This window comes from Trichechus manatus, unplaced genomic scaffold (assembly GCF_000243295.1).
Source record: "Trichechus manatus latirostris isolate Lorelei unplaced genomic scaffold, TriManLat1.0 scaffold00017, whole genome shotgun sequence".
Classification (NCBI taxonomy): domain Eukaryota; kingdom Metazoa; phylum Chordata; class Mammalia; order Sirenia; family Trichechidae; genus Trichechus; species Trichechus manatus.
In genome coordinates, this window is record NW_004443953.1 from 21,264,341 (window position 1) to 21,284,158 (window position 19,818).

The window sequence follows — 19,818 nt, forward strand, 5'->3', positions numbered from 1 at the left end:
TCTTTCCTAGGCCAGAAATCTTGCTCTTTGGAGTAGTGCTGGCTCAGTTTACTAGAGGTTTTTAATCTGGATGATAGAAATATTTGGTTAGCACTGGCCTGTGTGCCTGAAGAATAGATGAATATTTTATTTTAAAGGTAGTTAGGAAAAGAAATATTAAGAACAAAACAGAGAAACCTCAAAGATGTGAACTTTATGTAAAAGGACCATAAACCCATTGCCGCTGAGTCAGTTCCGACTCTTGGTAACCCAATGTGTTACAGAGTAGAACTGCTCCATAAAGTTTTCTTGGCTGTAATCTTTATGGAAGCAGACTGCCAGGCCTTTCTTTTGTGGCACCACTGGGTGGGTATGAACCGCCAACCTTTAAGTTTGTGCCATTTCCAGAGACCATATGTATAAGGACAGTAGCCTCTTTTTCTGTAAATGGAACAGATTATATGCTCAGGGATATAGAGCCTCTTCACTCTCAAAGCCAACTGCTGAGAAACCTACACTGAAGGCCAAGAAGTCAGCTTTATGTCCTTAAGAGTACGCTTGTGATGTTCAGCTGAGCATTTAGCTAAACATTTTGAGACCTGGTGAGAACTGTGAACTCTTCTTTCGCCTGGTTTTATACTGCTGTAAAATAGAGGAAAAGAGAAATCAGGGTCAGAGGGTTATTTCACTTGGAGAAGATCCCAAGGAGGGGCAAGCAGTTCATCAGATGGAGCAGATGTGGTCAGAAAAAAAGACTGGCTAGAGAAAATCCATCTGAAGAGCCCAATCCTTGCTGATAGCTGGCCTAAAAAACACCATGGGATTTTTGTATCCTCTGAAAGTGACCCATTATCACCTTCATTATCAGCCTTATCATAGTAAATATTAATTTATGTAATAAATATACATAAAATACTTGCATAAAAATTAACATTTGTTGAACTTACCTTTACTACAGAGAAGAATGAAGAGGCAAACAAAAGGATAAGCTATAATCTCTTCTGATAAAATAAATTAATAAACAAACCTATCCATGGTTATAAAATTCAAATGTAGAGAGAGTTATAATCCATAACTTATATATTTGGTTTCCAGTTGATGGACACGTTCTATTGGTTCCCAATTTTTGGTGTTATGAATTTTGCAGCTATGAACATCCTTGTATGAACATCTTGGTGAACTTTCACTAGTATCTCCATAGGTTAAATTCCTAGAACTAGGATGGTTGAGGTAAAAGGTACATGTGTAAAAATTATGGTAGGTCATGGCTTCCTTTTACTGAATAACTACTTTGGCCAAGAAAAGTTCTGTATATTATTGTTAATCCTCACAACTACCTTGTAAACTCGTTAGCATTACCAGGAATTATAGGTGAGGCAAGTGAAATGCAGGGAGGCGGAGGGTCCCGCCCTAGGTAAGAGAGCTGTATGTGGCAGAGCTGAATTCAGTCCCACGTCTCTCTGACTCTGAACTGATGGTTACAAATAACATTTAAGAGGAGATGGTAAACGTGGAAGGGCCTTCTCCATCTCCGAGTCCAAGCCTCTCATTTTCGAATGTGGCAGGGGACCCAGAGAAGCTCTGAGCCTTGCCAAAGGCCATGGAGCTGGGCTGGGACACAGGACTCTGCCTCCCAAGGCAGTGCCCTTTCAGTACACTAGGGGGTTTGCAGGTTTTGAGGCCACAGAAGCCCTTCTTCCAAAGAAAACTTGTATAAAATGTATAAACTCAGAGCTGCTCTGCTTGAATGGAGGAAGGAGGCCCCAGAGGCTGTTTTTTCTTGTCCTCCACTTGTTCTATCTCCTGAGGCATCTCTGGGATGGACAGTTTGAAAACTACTGGTCTACAGCAAGGCTGCCTTCTGTGTATGGTTAAGCATCTTTGTTGTACTGGGCAAACTCAGAAGCTATGACTTCTTCCACCAAACGGCTGAGGCTAGCCTTCCTGCTGAGATTTCATTAAGATCTCCCTCGGCAGGTGGATGCGTCTGCCTAGGGGAGGCCTTAATGATGGATCCTGTAGTTTTTCTTTCTTTCTTTTTTAAATGTTGAAAAGTTTTTTGTTTTTTTTTTTTATTGTGGTAAATAAATAAAAAATCACTTGCCATTTCAACAGTCTTCACATGTACAGTTCAGGAACATTGCTTATGCTTCTCATGTTGTTCAGCCATCAACATTATCTGTTAACCTTAACAGGAGCTCAGTGACCCTAAGCAATGAGTCCTTCTTTCCTCCTCCCGCCTGCCCACCTCTGGTAACCACTAATAAACTTTGGTCTCTATAAACTTGCCTATTCTAGATATTTCGTATAAGTAGGATCATACCATATTTGTCGTTTTGTGACTGAAGTATTTTACTCAGCATAATGTTTTCAAGGTTCATCCATGTTGTAGTATGTATCAGGACTTCCTGAAGTTTTTCTTTTGCTTATTGGACATGATATCACAGAAGATGTATCTAGGATCCTGGGATTAACTACTATTAATCTTAAAAGAAAACTTTTTTTTTTCCCTAATCAGCTGAGAATTGAGTTGACTGAATTATGGCAACCCCATCTGTGCTAGAGGAGAACTGTGCTCCATAGGGTTTCAAATGGCTGATTTTTCAGAAGTAGATCACTAGGCCTTTCTTTTGAGGCACCTCCGGATAGACTTGAGCTTTCACTCTTTTCAGTTAGCAGTTGAGCAAGTTATCTATTTGCACCCCTCAGGGACTTCATTCTATGCGATAAAACAAAACAAAACAAAAAAAAACCAAACCCATTGCCATCCTCACAGCAACGTTATAGGACAGAGGAGAACTGCCCCATAGAGTTTCTAAGGCTGCAATCTTTACAGAAGCAGACTGCCATATCTTTCTCCTGTAGAGCGGCTGATGGGTTCAAACTACCGACCTTTTGGTTAGCAACTGAGTGCTCAACCATTGTGCCACTCAAAACCAAACCAAACCCATTGCCATTGAGTCAATTCTGACTCATTGCGACCCTATAGGATAGAGTACAACTGCCCCATAGGGTTTCCAAGGAGTGGCTGGTGGATTCAAACTGCCGATCTTTTGGTTAACAGCTGAGATTTTAACCACTGTGCCACCAAGTCTCCATTGCACCACCAGGCTTCTTTATGAGATAGAGTCTATTATTTTGATCTTACAACTGAGGGAACTGAGGCACAGAAAAATTAAGTAACTAGCTAAGCTGATTCTCAAAATCGGAAAAAAAAGTATGAGGAAGAAGAAATAATCAAACATTTAAAAAATGTGACATTGTCTTCTGTCTGGAGTGGCCTTGGTAGAGAAGCACAGCTGCTAAACTGACAACTGTGATGAGCATTCTTGGGCCGGATGCACCACAACAAGATGGGTAACAACATCAGGAGCCAAGTATCTATCAAGGAAACCAAACAGGAAATTTGATGTGAGTCATCAGAAACCAGACCATACAGAGAGGGGCCACGCACTTAGAGATGAATGCATAGTGCGTTGTCTAGGGGTGATGGACGGTAGAATTCACACGATGCTATGTTAGAGATGCAGGGCCTCTGGTTTTACATAAAGCTGATATTAACAGATTCTGCTGTTGGAAAAAGGACAGCTTAGGAAACTGGAAATGAACGTCAGCTTCAAGCACTATGAGAAGAGGCTGTATAGATTTTCCAGCCAGTGACGCTGAGTCTTCTGTTTTGGAGATCCTGTGAAAACCTTCAGCAGACTGTGTAGCTTCAGTTGATTTTCTGTCCATTTATCCACCTATTTCTGCAGCACCTGCTGCTGTGGGGACTGGGAGGCAGTTAGCATTATACCTGCTGCCAGGCACAGAATAATCAGAGTTGCACCAATGTAAGCAGGGTTCAGAAAGAGTATCGTTCAGGGCAAGTGAAGCTGCCTGCACTGCTGAGTCTGCTGTGGAAGTCCCAAGAGTTTTCCTTCTAGAAGAGAAGGTCCAGTAGTCCCTAGTCTTCTACTGTAGTCAGTTCCCCCAGTATATCTTGGAGGTAAGAGGGGGAGGTGGGAATAGGTCTTTAAGAACCATGACGCTGACTGCAAAGCAGGGGAACCCCAAGCATTGAGGAGAGCCTGGGGCTTATTTGCTCCAAAAGAGAATTTTGGAAGGAAAACTGCATTTTGCTCATACCAACTAACACTCTGATCCTCAGAACTGACAACTTTTGTGGATCAGTTGAGACAAGAGCAATGACAGATTGTCAAAGTGATTTTAAAGATGTCCAAGTCATATCCCATGAGGACATTAAAAAAATGTCGTTGTTGTTAGATGCTGTCAAGTTGGCCCCTGACTCATGGTCACTCCATGCACAACAGAATACAGTGCTGTCTAGTCCTGGGCCATCCCCATGATCAGTTGGGGATCAGATCTTGTGGTCCACAGAGTTTTCATTGGCTGATTTTTTGGAAGCAGAACTCCAGGGCCTTCTTCCTAGTCTGACTTAGTCTGAAAGCTCTGCTGCAATCTATTTAGCATCATAGCAACAGGTTAGCCTCTACTGACTTGCTGGTGGTGGCTGCCCATGAGGTGCACTGGCTGGGAATTGAACCCAGGACTCCTGCATGGAAGGCAAGGATTCTACCACTGAACTACCACTGCTTCCTCCCCTCCCCCCAAAAAAGTGTCATAGTTAGCCTTAAATGGAAGTTAGCAGAGAGAAGGATTTAAGTGTCGGGGGAAGAGTCCTCAAGTTGGGATCTGGAGATGTGGTTTCAAGGGCTCCCTTGCCACTGGGCAGTCAACCTTACTTTTCATCTCTTTCCTTTTCTGTAAAGTAAAGGGGTTGGCCTAGAGGAGCTCTAACGCCATCCCAATCAACACTGGTGGAGGAACCTGTCTTTTGACTGTTCCCCCTTTACCCAGTCTCTCCCCTCTCCAAGCCATCTCGTTGAATAATAAACAAAACACTTAATGAGTGCCTATTTTGTGCCCAGCACTATTCAGAATTCTTTACAGATACTAACTCACTTAACCCTTGTACAATCCTATGAGATAGATACAAACAAGAGAATTGAGGCACAGAGAAATTAAATAATGAGCTCAGGGTCACACAGCTAGTAAGTGGCTATAAAAATGGCCTGGGTAGGCGTGTGACCTCCTGTATCTTCATAAGGGGGAAGGAGAATCAAGATCAACAGCCCAAGGCTGATTCCTATGAGGCAGAGGTCAGACATACCTTCTCTCTCCAATCTTTATGCCAATTCTGACACCAGCTGTCCCTCCCACAGCACTCTGTACTTCTCAGCTGGGTTCGATGATTCATTAAATGGCCACATAGAACTCACAGTGAATACTCAAGATTATGGGGTTTATTAGGGAAGTATCAGGTTACAATCCAGGAGAAGGAATGACTCAGGATACAGTTCTTCGATGAGGACAGCTTCTTCCCAGCTGTGCCCCTTGGTCCCTCAGCCCCTGCCCTGCTCAGGCAAGTGTTACAAAACTCTTTAGCTCCACCAGTAAGTGTATGGAAGCACCCCACTTCTACAGTAAGCCTCGGCCTGAAGGCGCTCAACTCTCTCACTCTGTGGGTTGGCACACCCACTGTAGCTACATCACTCTGTGGGCTGGGAAGCTCACGCTGGTTTCCTGGTTCTGCTGCCACTGTTTCTCTACCACCACTTCTCGCTGTCTTGTCTCCGGTGTTACAGACTTCTCTCTCTGTATCCTGGGTCTAGGAGGTTCTTAGCACAGGAACCCCAGGTCCAAAGGACATGCTGTACTCCCAGCTCTTCTTCTTGGTTGTAGTGAGGTCCCCCTCTTCTCTGGGATTGACTGACTCTCTTTTAAGCGTAGCGGGATGGCAAAACTGTCCAATTCCCTCGTTAGGGTTCCATGTACCTTATTTACATGATCCCATCTCTTCAGGGTTTCGTACACATTATTGGCATTATTAGCAAGCTGTCCAATCCCCTTGGTGGCCCACAAGCACCTTATTTGCATAGTCCCACCCAATCATTGTGTGGGAGTTACAAAGACTATGGCTAGAAGGACCATATTAAGTAATTCACTGCACTGCAGGGCCTGAACTAAAACCTCAAAAAGGTGCAGCCAGACTCCTCCACAAACAGCATATAATCATGTCACTCTTGTCCTAGCACCCTTGATGGCTCCCTTCTTTCCATCCAACTCAGTGACAGCAACTCAGCCTGGAAACAAAATTGGTCTCACGTAATGAGTTCTTGGTTGTAGCCAGGCCAGCCTCCACACATAAGCCATGCTCATGTCTACTGCCTGCCCAGGACATGCTGCTTCCCCGCCAGATGTGCTTCCAGCCTCTCCTTGCTGCCCACATGGAGAACGGTTGAAGCCCCACTCTTCACCAAGAAACTTTTTCCAGACTACACTAGTACTTTGGGCTCTATCTTTTAGGAATTTCCCTAAGACTTGAGAAAGTGCCATGATCTTAATATTGAATTAGACATGATTTTGCACTGGTTTCTGCCTTTGGGGTAACACTGCGTCACCATCTGTGTCTTTGTATCTGGAGTAGAGGACAGAAGTGAGAATGCAGCAAACAGTAAATAAACACTACGTGACCTGCCTTGAAATGATAGTATCACTGACTTTTATATCAACTCTGCCTTCTATATTGCCTTTGGGATTGGTCTGTGTTTGCATGAATTGCAGTTTTCAAAGTGAGGGCATAAAGAAGGGACAGATGAACATAATTAGGAGAAAAATAATAGGAGCCAGCGAGGCAGAGCTCTGGTTCGTTAATAATGGCCTTTGATTAGAATACTGCTCTTTGAGTAGCATCTTTAGAAATCTCAACATCAGGAGAGGCTGTAATTGCTTACACTGTTATCAGCTCTGTTGTCTTGTCATTTTATTGCTTAGCTGTTTTATATTCTGGGCAAAGAACCAGCTGGGAAGGATGCAAACCCAGTGGCATCAGTGGTAGTGGCTAGCTGCAGGTATTGTCTGTATTTAAGCCTTGGCTTTCATTCAAGTCCTTATTGTGCATTCCTTAAATTGCTTGATGCATCACCTGGAAAGAAGTAATACAGTTGGGTGGTGGGGAAGGGGAAGGCATAAAAATAGGGGAAGAGTTTAAGGTCACAGAATTATGCAGTGCTTACCAAAAAAATTCTAATTAAATTGAAGCACTTTTGATGATTTTTTTCTTTCCTCTTCCATACTTCTGTCTGCTGGATGAAGGGCAACATGCTTGCGGGCCATGCACCTGGGCTGCACCTGGCCTCGGTGTGACCAAACAGGTTTTGCTTCCCCCAAAGCCTGCAGGTTGCTCTCTCTGCAGTGAAGACAGGAGGACTTTCCCAGGAAGTGAGGAGGTAAGGTTTGGTTGTAACGAACAGCGACATCTAGCGTGTGTTTCAGAATTTGCATTTGGTTAAGAGCACAGAATGAAAAGAGCAGAGATAGGAAATCTTATCAAATGCCCAACAAAGGAGAGATAGGCATTTTCTCATTGTTTTCTGTGGTAGAGAAGCTCAGAACTGACAGCTGAAAATTTCATTTCATTTGAGTATTCCTCTATTTGAAACTTTCTCTTTTTTTTTCTCCACCAGATTTCATCCAAACTCGTGAGTGGGATTGTTTTTTAAAACCCTCTCCCTTGCCTTTATGGCTTAAACCAGAGAGTTCACCTAGGATAGCAATCAACTTCGCTGACTGTGGGGGCGTGTGCGTGCAGGAGAGAAGACTGAGGACAAGAGGAGGGAGGGGGAGCTCCGAAACGGAGACAGGCGATGTCCCCTGGGGGGCCATGGAGAAGGTCAGGAGCTCCTTTGCACCCTTCCTCATTGACTGCTTCTTGAGAGGGTGGGCAGCTCTCTATTTCTACTTGAAGACTTCTTTCCCCTGACCCTGGTACTTCTATGCAGTGGTAATCAGCTCCAGAAGGTTCTCACCCTTGCCTCTGTCTCTTTTCTGTCTTCTGCCTCTCCCACTTTTCTGAAGCCAGGCTCTGAGTCTCAGGGGTGGTGTTCAGGCCAAATTAGCTCACAGGATGAGGGCGTTCATTCCTACTCAAGAATGGGGCCAAAGGAGTGACTTCCAAGCACTGAGAGTAGCCAGGAGGAAATTCTTTGGAGAAAGGCTAAAATCACAGTTCCTGGCCCATGACTTTGCTGTTTCCTGGTGGGAATAGGGATTTGGGGGTTGGGAAAGGAATACATTTTCCTGTTAACTTCAACCAATTTAAGTCTGATAGATGCACAGTACTTATTTGCTGTTGCATCTTTTGTTTTTGTTTTAAAGCTATGAGGTCTACATAATCACACTTGGGCTTTCCAGTTTCTTCAGTGCTTCCTCCTTCCTGCATTATTAGAGCAAGGATCGAAGCCTTTGCTTAAAGCCTCAACTCTCAGGGCCTAACCCACCTGCCCCACCTATGCACAAACTTACAAAGAGACATTCTCAAAAAGTTACAAAAATTTACATACTAGAAGCAAGAAATATATCGCATGTGAATGCCCTTTGTCCAATTTCTGTTAGGTTTGTTCTGGTTTTTTTATTAGCCACAACCGTCATTCACACAATAAACGATGAATACTGGTTGAGCACCTACTGGGCACCATTCAATACAATCTGTGCTGGAGATGCAAAGAAGAATGAGATAGTATCCTGTCCTCAAGGATCCAGCATTAAACCCTCCATTGAAAAGCTGTTAAGTCCCTACATGGGCCCCATACTGTGCCTAGAAAATCACAAAGACACAACCCCTGTTCCATTTGGAAAAGCCATTAAGTGACAGAGAGCACTGCAGGTGTCATCCTTAGAGGTGGCAAACCACAGCCACAGACTCACACTATACTTAGCAGTGTGTTCCCTTAATATCACATATACATGCCAGGAGGAGGAATGATGGTGAAGATGAGCACATAAACACAGTAGCAAATGCAAAAGGCATTGGTACGACTTATATGACCAGATAGAGCAAGGGAGGCTTATGGTCATTATTGGATCAATTCAGCAAATTTTCCCAGATGACATAACTGAGCTTGTGGCCCAGCTTGGGAACAGGTTTGGGACAAGGAGAGGGCCAAGTTCAGAAGGCAAGGAATAGTAATACAAGCAAGAGGGTAAGGTCAGCAGAGCTCACTGGTCTTAGATACAAAGAATCAATGCATTGGGCTTTATCTTTAGTGATGTGAAAAACTGTTAGAATTCTAGCCCAAGAGGGGTAAGAAAAGTAAAATGAAAATGGCAGTTCAGCAAAAATAGAAGAAGATAATTCTGGCTGAGGTGGTGAAGGTCAGTGGGAGAAGACAGGTAGCTTTAGAAGAAAGAAGTCTGACGAGGAAGAAGGTTCCCATAGGAAATGATCAGTGTTTTTTCTCAGGCTGTGGCAGTAAAAGAGATAAACATGAATAAAAGATTTAATATCAAGAGAGGAAAGAGGCCACTGGATTGGCTAATGAAATGGATTAATAAAGTGAAGACTAGAAATGAACTGCACATCACTCAGAGGTTCTCTGTCACGGTGCAGGCAAAATGGAGGCTCAGTCAGTGAGGAGTTGGACATAGTGGAGGGTGGGGAAGAAACCCAGGAAGGACCAGCTATTTTTTAACGTAGATGGTGAATCAGGTAAGGAGTATGCCTTGGAAGCAGAGTTCTGCTGGAGAAAGGCCTGCCCACTTCTGATTCCTGCTGTCTCCCTTCTTCAGCAACACTGCCTCTGCTCAGCAGGGTTTCCATTCATCAGTCACACACTTCACCTCGAAGAAGGTTCAGGTGGCTGTTTCAGGGCTGCCCTTCTTCCCCAATTCTCCAGATTGCCCCTCTTTCTTGATCTCATGCTCTCTCACCACTTACCATTTAGAACAGATTAAGGCACTATCTTAGGCTGGGTTCTCTGGAGGAGCAAAACCAGTGAAGCATGTATATATGCTTCACTGGTCCCCCTTCTTTAGCAACCCTGCCTCTGCTCAGCAGGGTTTCCATTCATCAGTCGTCGCCCCAAAGATTCCAGTGGCTATTTTAGGCCTGCACTTCTTCCTGCCCCATGTGTATATATATATAGGAGCCTTGGTGGCACAGTGGTTAAAAGCTTGGCTGCTAACCCAAAGGTCAGCAGCTCAAATCCACCAGCTGCTCCTTGGAAACCCTATGGGGCAGTTCTGCTCCATCCTATAGGGTACTGTGAGTTGGAACTAACTCGATGGCAATGGTTTTCTTTTTTTTTGGTTTATTTACACACACACACACACACACACACACACACACACACACACACAGAATGAGAGTGAGAGAATGAGAGAGAGAGATTTATTTCAAGAAAATGTCTCACGCAGTTGTGGAGGCTGGCAAATCCCAAATCCATTGGTCAGATGTCAGGCTGGAGGCTTCTCCTGACTTGGTTGCAGGGCTATGAACCCAAAATCTGTACGTCAGAGAGCAGGCTGCTAGCTCACATCCCAAGAACTGGAGGTCATAGGATGATGAGTCTGATGCAGGATCCAGAGAGAGCAGATCCTTTGCCAGAACATCTGTATATATTGGATACAGACCACGCTTCCAAGGAAATTCTCCTTTCAGCTGATTGGCTGCTCACATCAAATCACAAAATGGAAGATGATTACATAAAATCTGCCCAACCACTGAGAATCATGGCCTAGCTAGCCGTGTTGACACATAACCTTAACCATCATAGTCCACCCCATGTCAACTTGGCACCTGTACACATCTCCTTAAACCATATATAATCTCTAAATAAAGACAATTATAAAGTCATATTTGCACCTAACATGACACAACTAACATGCGTACAGCCAAAAACGCACTAGTCCTGTTTACATCTTATATTTTATAATAAGTAACGGAATAAGAGAGGGAAAGAAAACACAGATAATTGCTATTATATATATATGTATATACATACATACACACACACACAGACACACATACATGCACTTACACATAACAAAACAAGGAAGAAATTAAACAACTACAGTCCTTGTTTCTGCAACTGGTCATGTGGTCATAGCTGGTATTTACAACTACCTTCTTCCACCACCCATTCCATATTTCCTTTGCCCTCAGCAAGCACCCCAACTGGTCGTGTTTCTTTGCTTGGTGGGGTGACCCAAACCTTCATTCCTGAAGGGTCTGGGCCATTAATAGTCATGTTGGAGTTGGGTTGCTATAGTTTTCCATTGACTTTAATCACAGAGCATGGTAGTACTAAGGGATGTCCTAAGGGATCTCCTGCATTCCAGACATACTGTTGTTTACCTCCATTATGTGATATCAATCCGATTTCCTCTTGGTATTCAGGATCAATCACACCAGCCAATGTGGTAACTCCCTTCTTTGCCTATTGATCCAGAGTCATAAGGAGCCCAAAGTGGCCAGGTGGCGTTTTTAGCTTCCAGTTCAATGGAATCAGTGATGTTTCTCCAGGTTGGCACATTCCTCCCTTTGGAGCTAAGACCTCTAGACCTGCAGAGCATAGGGTTGTAGATATAGGAAGCAAAAATTTTGTGAGTGGGTCACTAGATGTAATGGTGAGTGTTATGGATTGAATTCTGTCTCCCCAAAATGTGTGTCAACTTGGCTAGGACATGATTCCCAGTATTGTGTGGTTGTCCACCATTTTGTCATCTGATGTGATCTTCCTATGAGTTGTAAATCCTACCTCTATGGCGTTAATGAGGTTGGGATTAGCAGCAGTTATGTTAATGAGTCAGGACTCAATCTACAAGATTAGGTTATGTCTTGAGTCTCTTTTGAAATAGAAAAGAGACAAGTGAGCAGAGAGACAGGGGACCTTATCCACCAAGAAACAAGAGCCAGGAGAATAGCATGTCCTTTGGACCCCAGGGTTCCTGGAGTGAGAAGCTCCTTGACTGGGGAAGATTGATAATAAGGACCTTGCCCCAGAGCCAACAGAGGCAGAAAGCCTTCCCCTGGAGCTGACGCCCTGAATTCCGACTTCTAGCCTACTAAGCTGTGAGAGAATAAATTTCTCTTTGTTAAAGCCATTCACTTGTGGAATTTCTGTCATAGCAGCAGTAGATAACTAAGACAAGTGAGTGATGCCACTCCCATTTCTACCCCTTGATTCCTGGACCCATGAATCCTGGCTATGGGAGAAACATCACCATATATTGGATGCTGGTTTAGAGCATATACAGCCTCCTGGAGAACATTGCTCCAGCCCTGCAAGGTATTGCCATCTAGCTGGCATCGTAATTGTGTCTTTAGAAGGCCATTCTATCGTTCTATCAAGCCAGCTGCTTCCGGATGATGAGATGGTAAGACCAATGGATTCCATGAGCATGTGCCCATTGCCACACTTCATTTTCTGTGAAGTGTGTTCCTGATAAGAGGCAATGATGATGGATAAGGTATTCTGTAAGTCCACAGATGGTAGTTTTGTCAGAAGCATTGTGTGCAGGGAAGACAAATCTGTATCCAGAGTAAGTGTCTATTCCAGTAAGAACAAAATGTTGTCCTTTCCATGATGGAAGTTGTCCAGTGTAATCAACCTGCCACCAGGTTGCTGGCTGATTGCCCCTAGGAATGGTGCCATAATGGGGACTCAGTATTGGCCTCTGCTGCTGGCAGATTGGGCACTCAGTGGTGGCTGTAACCAAGCTGGCCTTGGTGAGTGAAAGTCCGTGTTGCTGAGTTAACCTCCATCCCTGCCACCATGGCCACTTCATTCGTGAGCAGTGACAGGCGTGGGCTGGAGAAAGAGGCTGACTGGTATCCACAGAACGTGTCATCCTATCCACTTGATTGTTAAAATTCTCCTCTGCCAAGGTCACCTTTTGGTGAGCATTCACATGAGACACAAATATCTTGACTTCTTTGGCCCATTCAGAGAAGTCTGTCTACATGCCTCTTCCCCATACCTCGTAGTCACCAATTTTCCAATCATGTTTCTTCCAAGTCCCTGACCATCCAGCCAAACCATTGGCTACAGCCCATGAATCAGTACATAATCACACATCTGGCCATCTCTCCTTCCAAGAAAATGAACAACCAGGTGCACTGCTCAAAATTCTGTCGATTGGGTGGATTTCCCTTCACCACTGTCCTTCAGGGAGGTCCCAGAAAGGGGCTGCAGTGCTGCCGCTGTCCACTTTTGAGTGATGCCTGTATATCACACAGAACCATCTGTAAACCAGGCACAGGTTTTGTCTTCCTCAGTCAACTGATCATAAGGAACTCCCCATGGGGCCATAGGTGCAGACTGGGAGAAGGAAGTTAATGTGACAGGAGACCACGGGCATTTGGGCCACTTCTTCTCACGTAACTTACTTGTGCTTCAGGTCCTGCTTGAGCCCGATCTTGTATATACCACTTCCGTTTAATAATGGAGTCTGAATTTATGACTCTCTGGGTCAGATGGCAGGCTGCTGGCTCACGTCCCAAGAACTGGAGATTGGAGGATGACAAGTCAGATGCAGCATCCAGAGAAAGAGAGAGCTTTGCCAGAACATCTATATGTATTGGATGCAGGCCACATTCCCAAGGAGACTTTCCTTTCAACTTATTGACTGCTCACATCAGATCACAAAATGAAAGATGATTACATAAAATCTGTCAAACCACTGAGAATCAGGGTCTAGCCAAGATGACGCATAACCTTAACCATTACAGGCATTCAGAAGGGAGCTACCATGTCCCCATTATTTGGATTAGGTCTATATGTGTACAACTTATCCAGGACCTGTGCTTTCTTTCTCCCTCTTCTCTTTAGCCTTTAACATCTGGCTGTCCTTAACTCCAGTCATTTTGATCAGCATAATCTCTCTTCCCTTTTCTCTCGACTCTATGCTTTCTGTAAGTGGCTCCTTTATCTACATCTTTTCGTGTTGTCAGTATTATCATGTCCCTTGGATGTTATAAATTACCCTACAGTCCTTTAAAAATATCCTCCTTCATGAAGTCATCGAACTCACTTGCATATTAAAGACAAACAAGCTCAAATAAGCAGTCATTGTCTTTTGTTGCAATATTTTAAAATGTTAGTACCACCTAGTTGCCATGGAGGCTGATTCATGGAGACCCCACATGTATCAAAGTGGAGTTGTGCTCTATAGTGTTTTCAGTGGTTGGTTTTTCAGAACTAAATCATCAGACCTTTCTTCTGAGGAGACTGGAACTGCCAGCTTTCTGTTAGCAGCAGAGCACATTAACCATTTACACCACGCAGGGACTCCTTAGATGCTTTATGGTCACCCAGAACTCCCAAACCACCTTCCACACTCAAGAGTCACTATCTCTACCAATGTCAGTATTTTCCTCCCACTCAGCTAAGCCTGAAACCTTTGCAGTTCTTTTAATTACTCTCTTTTTCATCTTGTTTCCCAATCAACATCTAGTCCTACAGTTTCTTCCTTCAGAATTCATTCATAAAGGAAATATTCATTTAATGCTTCATATATGCAAAGCACTATACTAAGTGCTTTGGTAGTATAAAGTTTCATATTCTGCCTTCACTAACCTTTCTTTTTGCTGAACTCTGGGGATCTACATGGAATGTCTAAACTTTATTTTTATTGTTTTTAACAGTTTGTTGTTATTTCAGGCACAATTAATCTTGGTTCTCTCATGAGTTATAAGCTCTTTGGGGGAATGGAGCACATTTTATCCCCCCTTTGCTTTTCCCACAACATGTTGTTCAGCATGCCCACTGAACGCCCAGTAGGTTATCTATGTGCACTTGCTAATGGAGCCACATGAAGGAGTAGTTAGTTGTACAGGATTCAACGAGGTGGAGTCTTCAGAATAGGAATGGAGAAAGATCTCTGAGAGACCTTGATAATAATCTCTGTGGTATGCAGAAAACTGAAGCTGGGTGGTGTTCTGGGGTAAGTTGGTGGCAAGAAGTTTATGAATCAGTGGGAACTAGCAAATTCTGGGAATTTGAGGTTAAAAGAAAGACGGGAGGAGATCATGGGTAGAGGGTACTGGAAGTATTTGTATGCAAAGAAAAAGTAGGGGAGGGAGAGGAGAGAGAGACCTGGGGTTTAAAAATCCCATTACTGTTTGTTGTACAGTAAAACCTATGAAAGCTGGAATCTGTGTAAGGCAGAAACCTTTCAGAGAAGGAAAACTCAAATATTTTCCACTAGTAAGAGCATGATAGAAAAGTGGTAAGACTGTACCTGTGAAAGGCAGAAAACTTGCAAGACCTGCAAAAACAAGGCAGTCCTGTTGAGTTCTGGCTCTCACAGATTTCACTGTATATGGTTAAATGAAACTGAGGTGATTTTAAGTGGCTTCAAAATTAGAAATTTTGCTTTCTTCTAATGTAACAGACAGAAACTACTGACTGACTCTGGCAATATGAGAATCAAGTCAATGGGAACCTAAGAAAGGCAAAGCAGATGCCTCCAGTGAGGCGAGAGCTCTTGACAGATTTTCAGATGATAAAAGCCTAATCTTTACCTGGAAACTGGTTTATTTGAAATAGATTTGTGGAGATAGAACCTTGAGGGGAATCAAAAGCAGCCAAACCAGAAAAACAAAACAAAACTGCTTAAGCAGAAATCCAGATATTCGCTGTGAAACAATTAGTATTAGCATTTCTGAAGCATTCCTGAAATAGATGAGCTTCACTATTAGCCTTCTGTGAATTCAAGCAAGGAGGCATCATTACACAAATTACATGCCTGGAGAAGGGGTTTTTGCACTGGGATGAACTTGTAAAAAGAACATTTAAACCAAAAGCAATTTTGCCTGTCTGTAATTTGCTCTGTTCCCCTTGCTATCATTGAAGATATTTATGCATGAGCAAAATTCTTACTCCCAGTCTGATTTGTCCTTTTTCTTAATCCAGCCATGGAGTCATGAAGTCCCTTGTTTGGGACAATATAATTTGCTGCTATGGAAACAATTACGGTATCGTAAATTTATCTTGCCCCATGAGATCAAAGAGGAAAAGCAATAATACTAATATTTTGCAGTTGAATAGTGCCATTCATTCTGGAGTTGCTGCCTAGTCAGTATCGTCAATTTGCAGATGGGGAAAACTGAAGCAGGAAACATCCATGCCTTGGTCTAAAGCTCTTGAATTTTAAATTGTGGCAAGAATGTCCAGATATTCTAATTCCCACTCACACCAGCAGCTAAGGGGCCAAACCCTTGCTCTTCATTACTCTCTTTGGATGAGGATGGAGAGTCGGCTCCTCTCCCAGTGCGTGTGCTTCACCAACTGTTCCTAATTACAAGAATATTTGATGGAACGTAGTTGGATAAAATAAACAAACAAAAAGCCCTTGGCAATTGTCACAGTGGCGAGAACATTTATATTTAGGAATAGAAAAGAGGTTCTGGAAAAGTGCTTTAAAACTTAAGCACTCATGTCCAGGTCCAGCCTTGGACCAAACCCCGCCTCCACCCCCAATTTTAATCTCATGTAGCTGCTCATTCTCTTGTCTTCCAGCCATGGGTGGATTTACCTAGAAGCTAATGATGCTTAAGCTCCAAGGCCCCTCACTTACACAGACGTCTTCCAAGGGCCTGGGAGGGGCCCTAGCAATGAGTTCACTTGGACAGACTTTTTCTTTTTAATTTGTACTCTAAATTCTTCTTATGTTTGGTGGCCTAGCCATTGGCCTTTTTGGAGTTAAGGAGACATTTGGATTAGATGGTTTTCAGTTGTTACCAGGTGGAAACCCAGATCCTGCTAGGCATGACTGCTATTGGGCAACTAATGAGAGAGACCGAGGTAGAGAGCAGAAAAGGCACCTTTATTTCCTCGCGCAAGGAAAGGAGGCAGTCGGAGCTGCCGCCGCCAAGACAGCTCAGCGAGGGCAAGAGGAAAGGTTATTTTTAAGGGGTTTGCAAGTAGGGAGTTCATAAAGTTACGTCAACAACTTTCTTAATCATACTATGCAGGCACAGTGGGGTTTACATATAACTTCATGTATCATCAGGATTTTTATGGGACAGGCCAAGCAAGGGAACTAGGATTCTAATGCAAAGTAACCGGGCAGGCCAAGCAAAAGAAACAGGATTCTGATGCAAAGCTGCTTGAAGCAGTGCAATTTATTTTCCACAGCCTGGGGACCTCTGCCTTACAGTCACTTTTGTTCATAGTTAAATTATTGCTAGCAGTGGCTCCAAGGAACACTCCTTCTTCCCACTGTGCTGACTGCTGGGCATTGTGAAAGATATGACTGTGTCTTAGGTACTCTTCACCAGAAGCACATGTGCCGTAGAGGAGAAGCAGTTGTTGGATGTATGGAGCCAGAAGCTAGTTTGTGGAAGAGTCTCCCAATCATCAGACATGGAAAATTGTAAACTGAGGATCGGGTTTTGGTGGCTGCATAGTCATGATGGAAGATGGACGTTCTCGCCCTTTAGAAATGTACATAATAATGTAGCATGTCCAGTTGTAACTGCAAACCAAACAAAAACACAAACCCATGGCTGTCAAGTTGATTCTGACTCATAGCAACCTTAAAGGACAGAGTAGAACTGCCCCAAAGAGTTTCCAAAGCTGTAAATCTTTATGGAAGCAGACTGCCACATCTTTCTACCGTGGAACAGCTGGTGGGTTTGAAATGCTATTACAACTGCACCGTACAATTAAATTATTTTTCATATTCCGTATAAAATCAATAGAAGTAATTCTGACATCAAGAAGAAAATGGTAACAACAGCAACAAAACATTTTTCAGATCACACCAGAAGCAGTGATTCACTAAGAGGAAGAGATAAACATTTTAGATGGAAGTAATGAATAAGCTTTTGGATTGTTTGATAATCCAGTTAACAAAAAGGAATGAAAAAATACTAACATTGACAAAAATAGGGAGCCATTATGAAGACATAGATGACAAACTGGTTAATGAGTGTTATCCATTCAAAGAATATTTAAGTTAGTTACTTCACAAGAAAATTTGAAATGTTTTGAAATCTTACAGCTCACATATCAAATAAACTTGACAGAGGTATTCCCATATTTAACAACAATCCTAAAATTTTTGATGACATTACCAGTAATGACTTGTGAAGTTAAGAGAATTTTTCTAAAAAAATTTTTTTTTTTTTAATTTGGGAAACCATCCTAGAGGTAAGATATAGTTAATTGTCTTTCTATTTTCTCTGTAGAAAATGATACTACAAAATTATTGGCATATGAAGAGGTGAAGAACAAGAATACAGCCAAAAAATGCAAGGAAAAGAGTTACAGAATTGATTCATGTGGTTATTTAATAAAAATTAGTTTTTTTGGCAGTTAGTGACATTTGCATAGTTTGTCAAGTTACTGAAAATTTGTAAGGTATTGTGTTCTTCTCTCATCAAAATAAATATTCTTTTTCATATGTTTGTAATTTTGTAGTATTCTTTTTCTTAGAGAGGACTCCCCAGATTTTATAAGGACCAGGCCCACAAAAGCAGGCCCTGCTGCTGCTCCAGCACAGCTTGAGTGCTTTGTCATCTCTCCTACTTCAGTGGCATGTGATGGGGAACGTTTTCTTCATCAGGCTGGAAGCTGCTAGGGCTAATGTCCATGTTGCAGATTGGTTCCCTGGAAAACAGATTACGATGAAGACTGGCAAACAAGATTCACACCTGTGGAAGGAAGCGAAGAAAGCAGGATTGGGTAGAGAGTGAGACAAAGTGAGTCTCAGTGGAGGACTCAACGTAAACCACAAGGAGTTCTGAAGCTCAGATGAGCTTCAGAGTAGTCCCAAGTAGGTCCCTGGGTGGTACAAACAGTTTGCGCCCGACTACTAACATAAAGGTTGGCAGTTCAAACCCTCCCAGGAGTGCCATGAAAGAAAGGCCTGGCAATCTGCGTCCATGAAGATTACAACCAAGAAAACCCTATGGAGCAGTTTTACTCTGTAACACATGGGGTCGCCATGAGTTGGAATTGACTTGACAGCAATGGGTTTGGCTTTGTTGTTGCTGGGGCAAGAGTATAAGACCTTTTTACCCCATGTCAATCAGTTGTTGGATGTGGGGTGCTCTGGGAAGAATGTGTCTCCTTGGACGGGGAGCTCTGTTCAGCTGAGGCAAGCCTGTAGGAGGCTGGCAGCTGAGGGCTTTCTGCAGTCAGTACTCCCAGGAACTGTGGGAGTTAGTCCTTGATTCCTGAAGGATAACATGGGCGACCATCAGAGCTTCCACTGTAGTCCACTCCTTATGCTGCTAGGATCCAACCGTTGATATAAACCCTGAGAAGAGCTCCTCTAAGATTCTAGTGGGCTACTCTTCTTGGGGAAAGCATAGCACAGGAAGAGAAAGAAGGATAGTGGGATTAACTGCACTGGCTTTGAGGCTATGACTGATACTTATCTCACTCTTCTCTATGAGCCATTCTAGATGTCCCTCACCCTCAGCTGGCACCGATGCTTGTTTTGATGGCTTTCTAGGAAGTGTGATTCAGACTCTTATCCCTGAGGACTTTGAACCTCTTGTCAGTATGGCTTTCTTGATCTTGGTTGCTGACTTGTCCATTTACCATTGTAACAGAGTAAGAGAGTACCAAGAGGTGCCCAAGTCGATCACCTGGGTGCCAAACATACACAGCCCTGCCCTCATTGTGTAAAAGCAGTCCTATCTCCTCCTGGTGATCAGGGTCAGTTACCCCTGTTAAGATAGTGACTCCATCATTGAAGCTGGATGACAACTCCCTCCAAAAAAAAAACCATTGCCCTGAAGAAATCTTTAAACCTTAAACCAAAACTATCCCCTGAAGTCATCTTTCAACTATGTAATAGCTTAGCTTAATTAGAAAAGGTCTGCCTTGAACATTGTGCTCTTTTTTTTTTTTTATTGTACTTCAGGTGAAGGCTTACAGAACAAATAGTTTCTCATGAAAACAGTAGTACACATGTTGTTTTATGACATTGGTTAACAACCCCACAACATGTCAACCCTCTAACTTCTCAACCGTTTTTTTT

At 43.1% G+C, this 19,818-nt stretch overlaps 1 long non-coding RNA gene and 1 other non-coding gene across 2 annotated transcripts; one reads left to right on the plus strand and one right to left on the minus strand.

Annotated features, from left to right (window-relative positions):
* Positions 1-4,504: 4,504 nt before the first annotated feature.
* On the minus strand, positions 4,505-4,575 carry TRNAG-UCC (transfer RNA glycine (anticodon UCC)). The gene has a single exon. It is a non-coding gene; the product is annotated as a tRNA-Gly (tRNA).
* A 2,277-nt stretch (positions 4,576-6,852) lies between these two features.
* LOC111819743 (uncharacterized) lies at positions 6,853-18,285 on the plus strand. The gene is made up of 3 exons (XR_002823323.1): positions 6,853-7,271; positions 7,509-7,523; positions 18,017-18,285. It is a non-coding gene; the product is annotated as an uncharacterized LOC111819743 (long non-coding RNA).
* Positions 18,286-19,818: the final 1,533 nt, after the last annotated feature.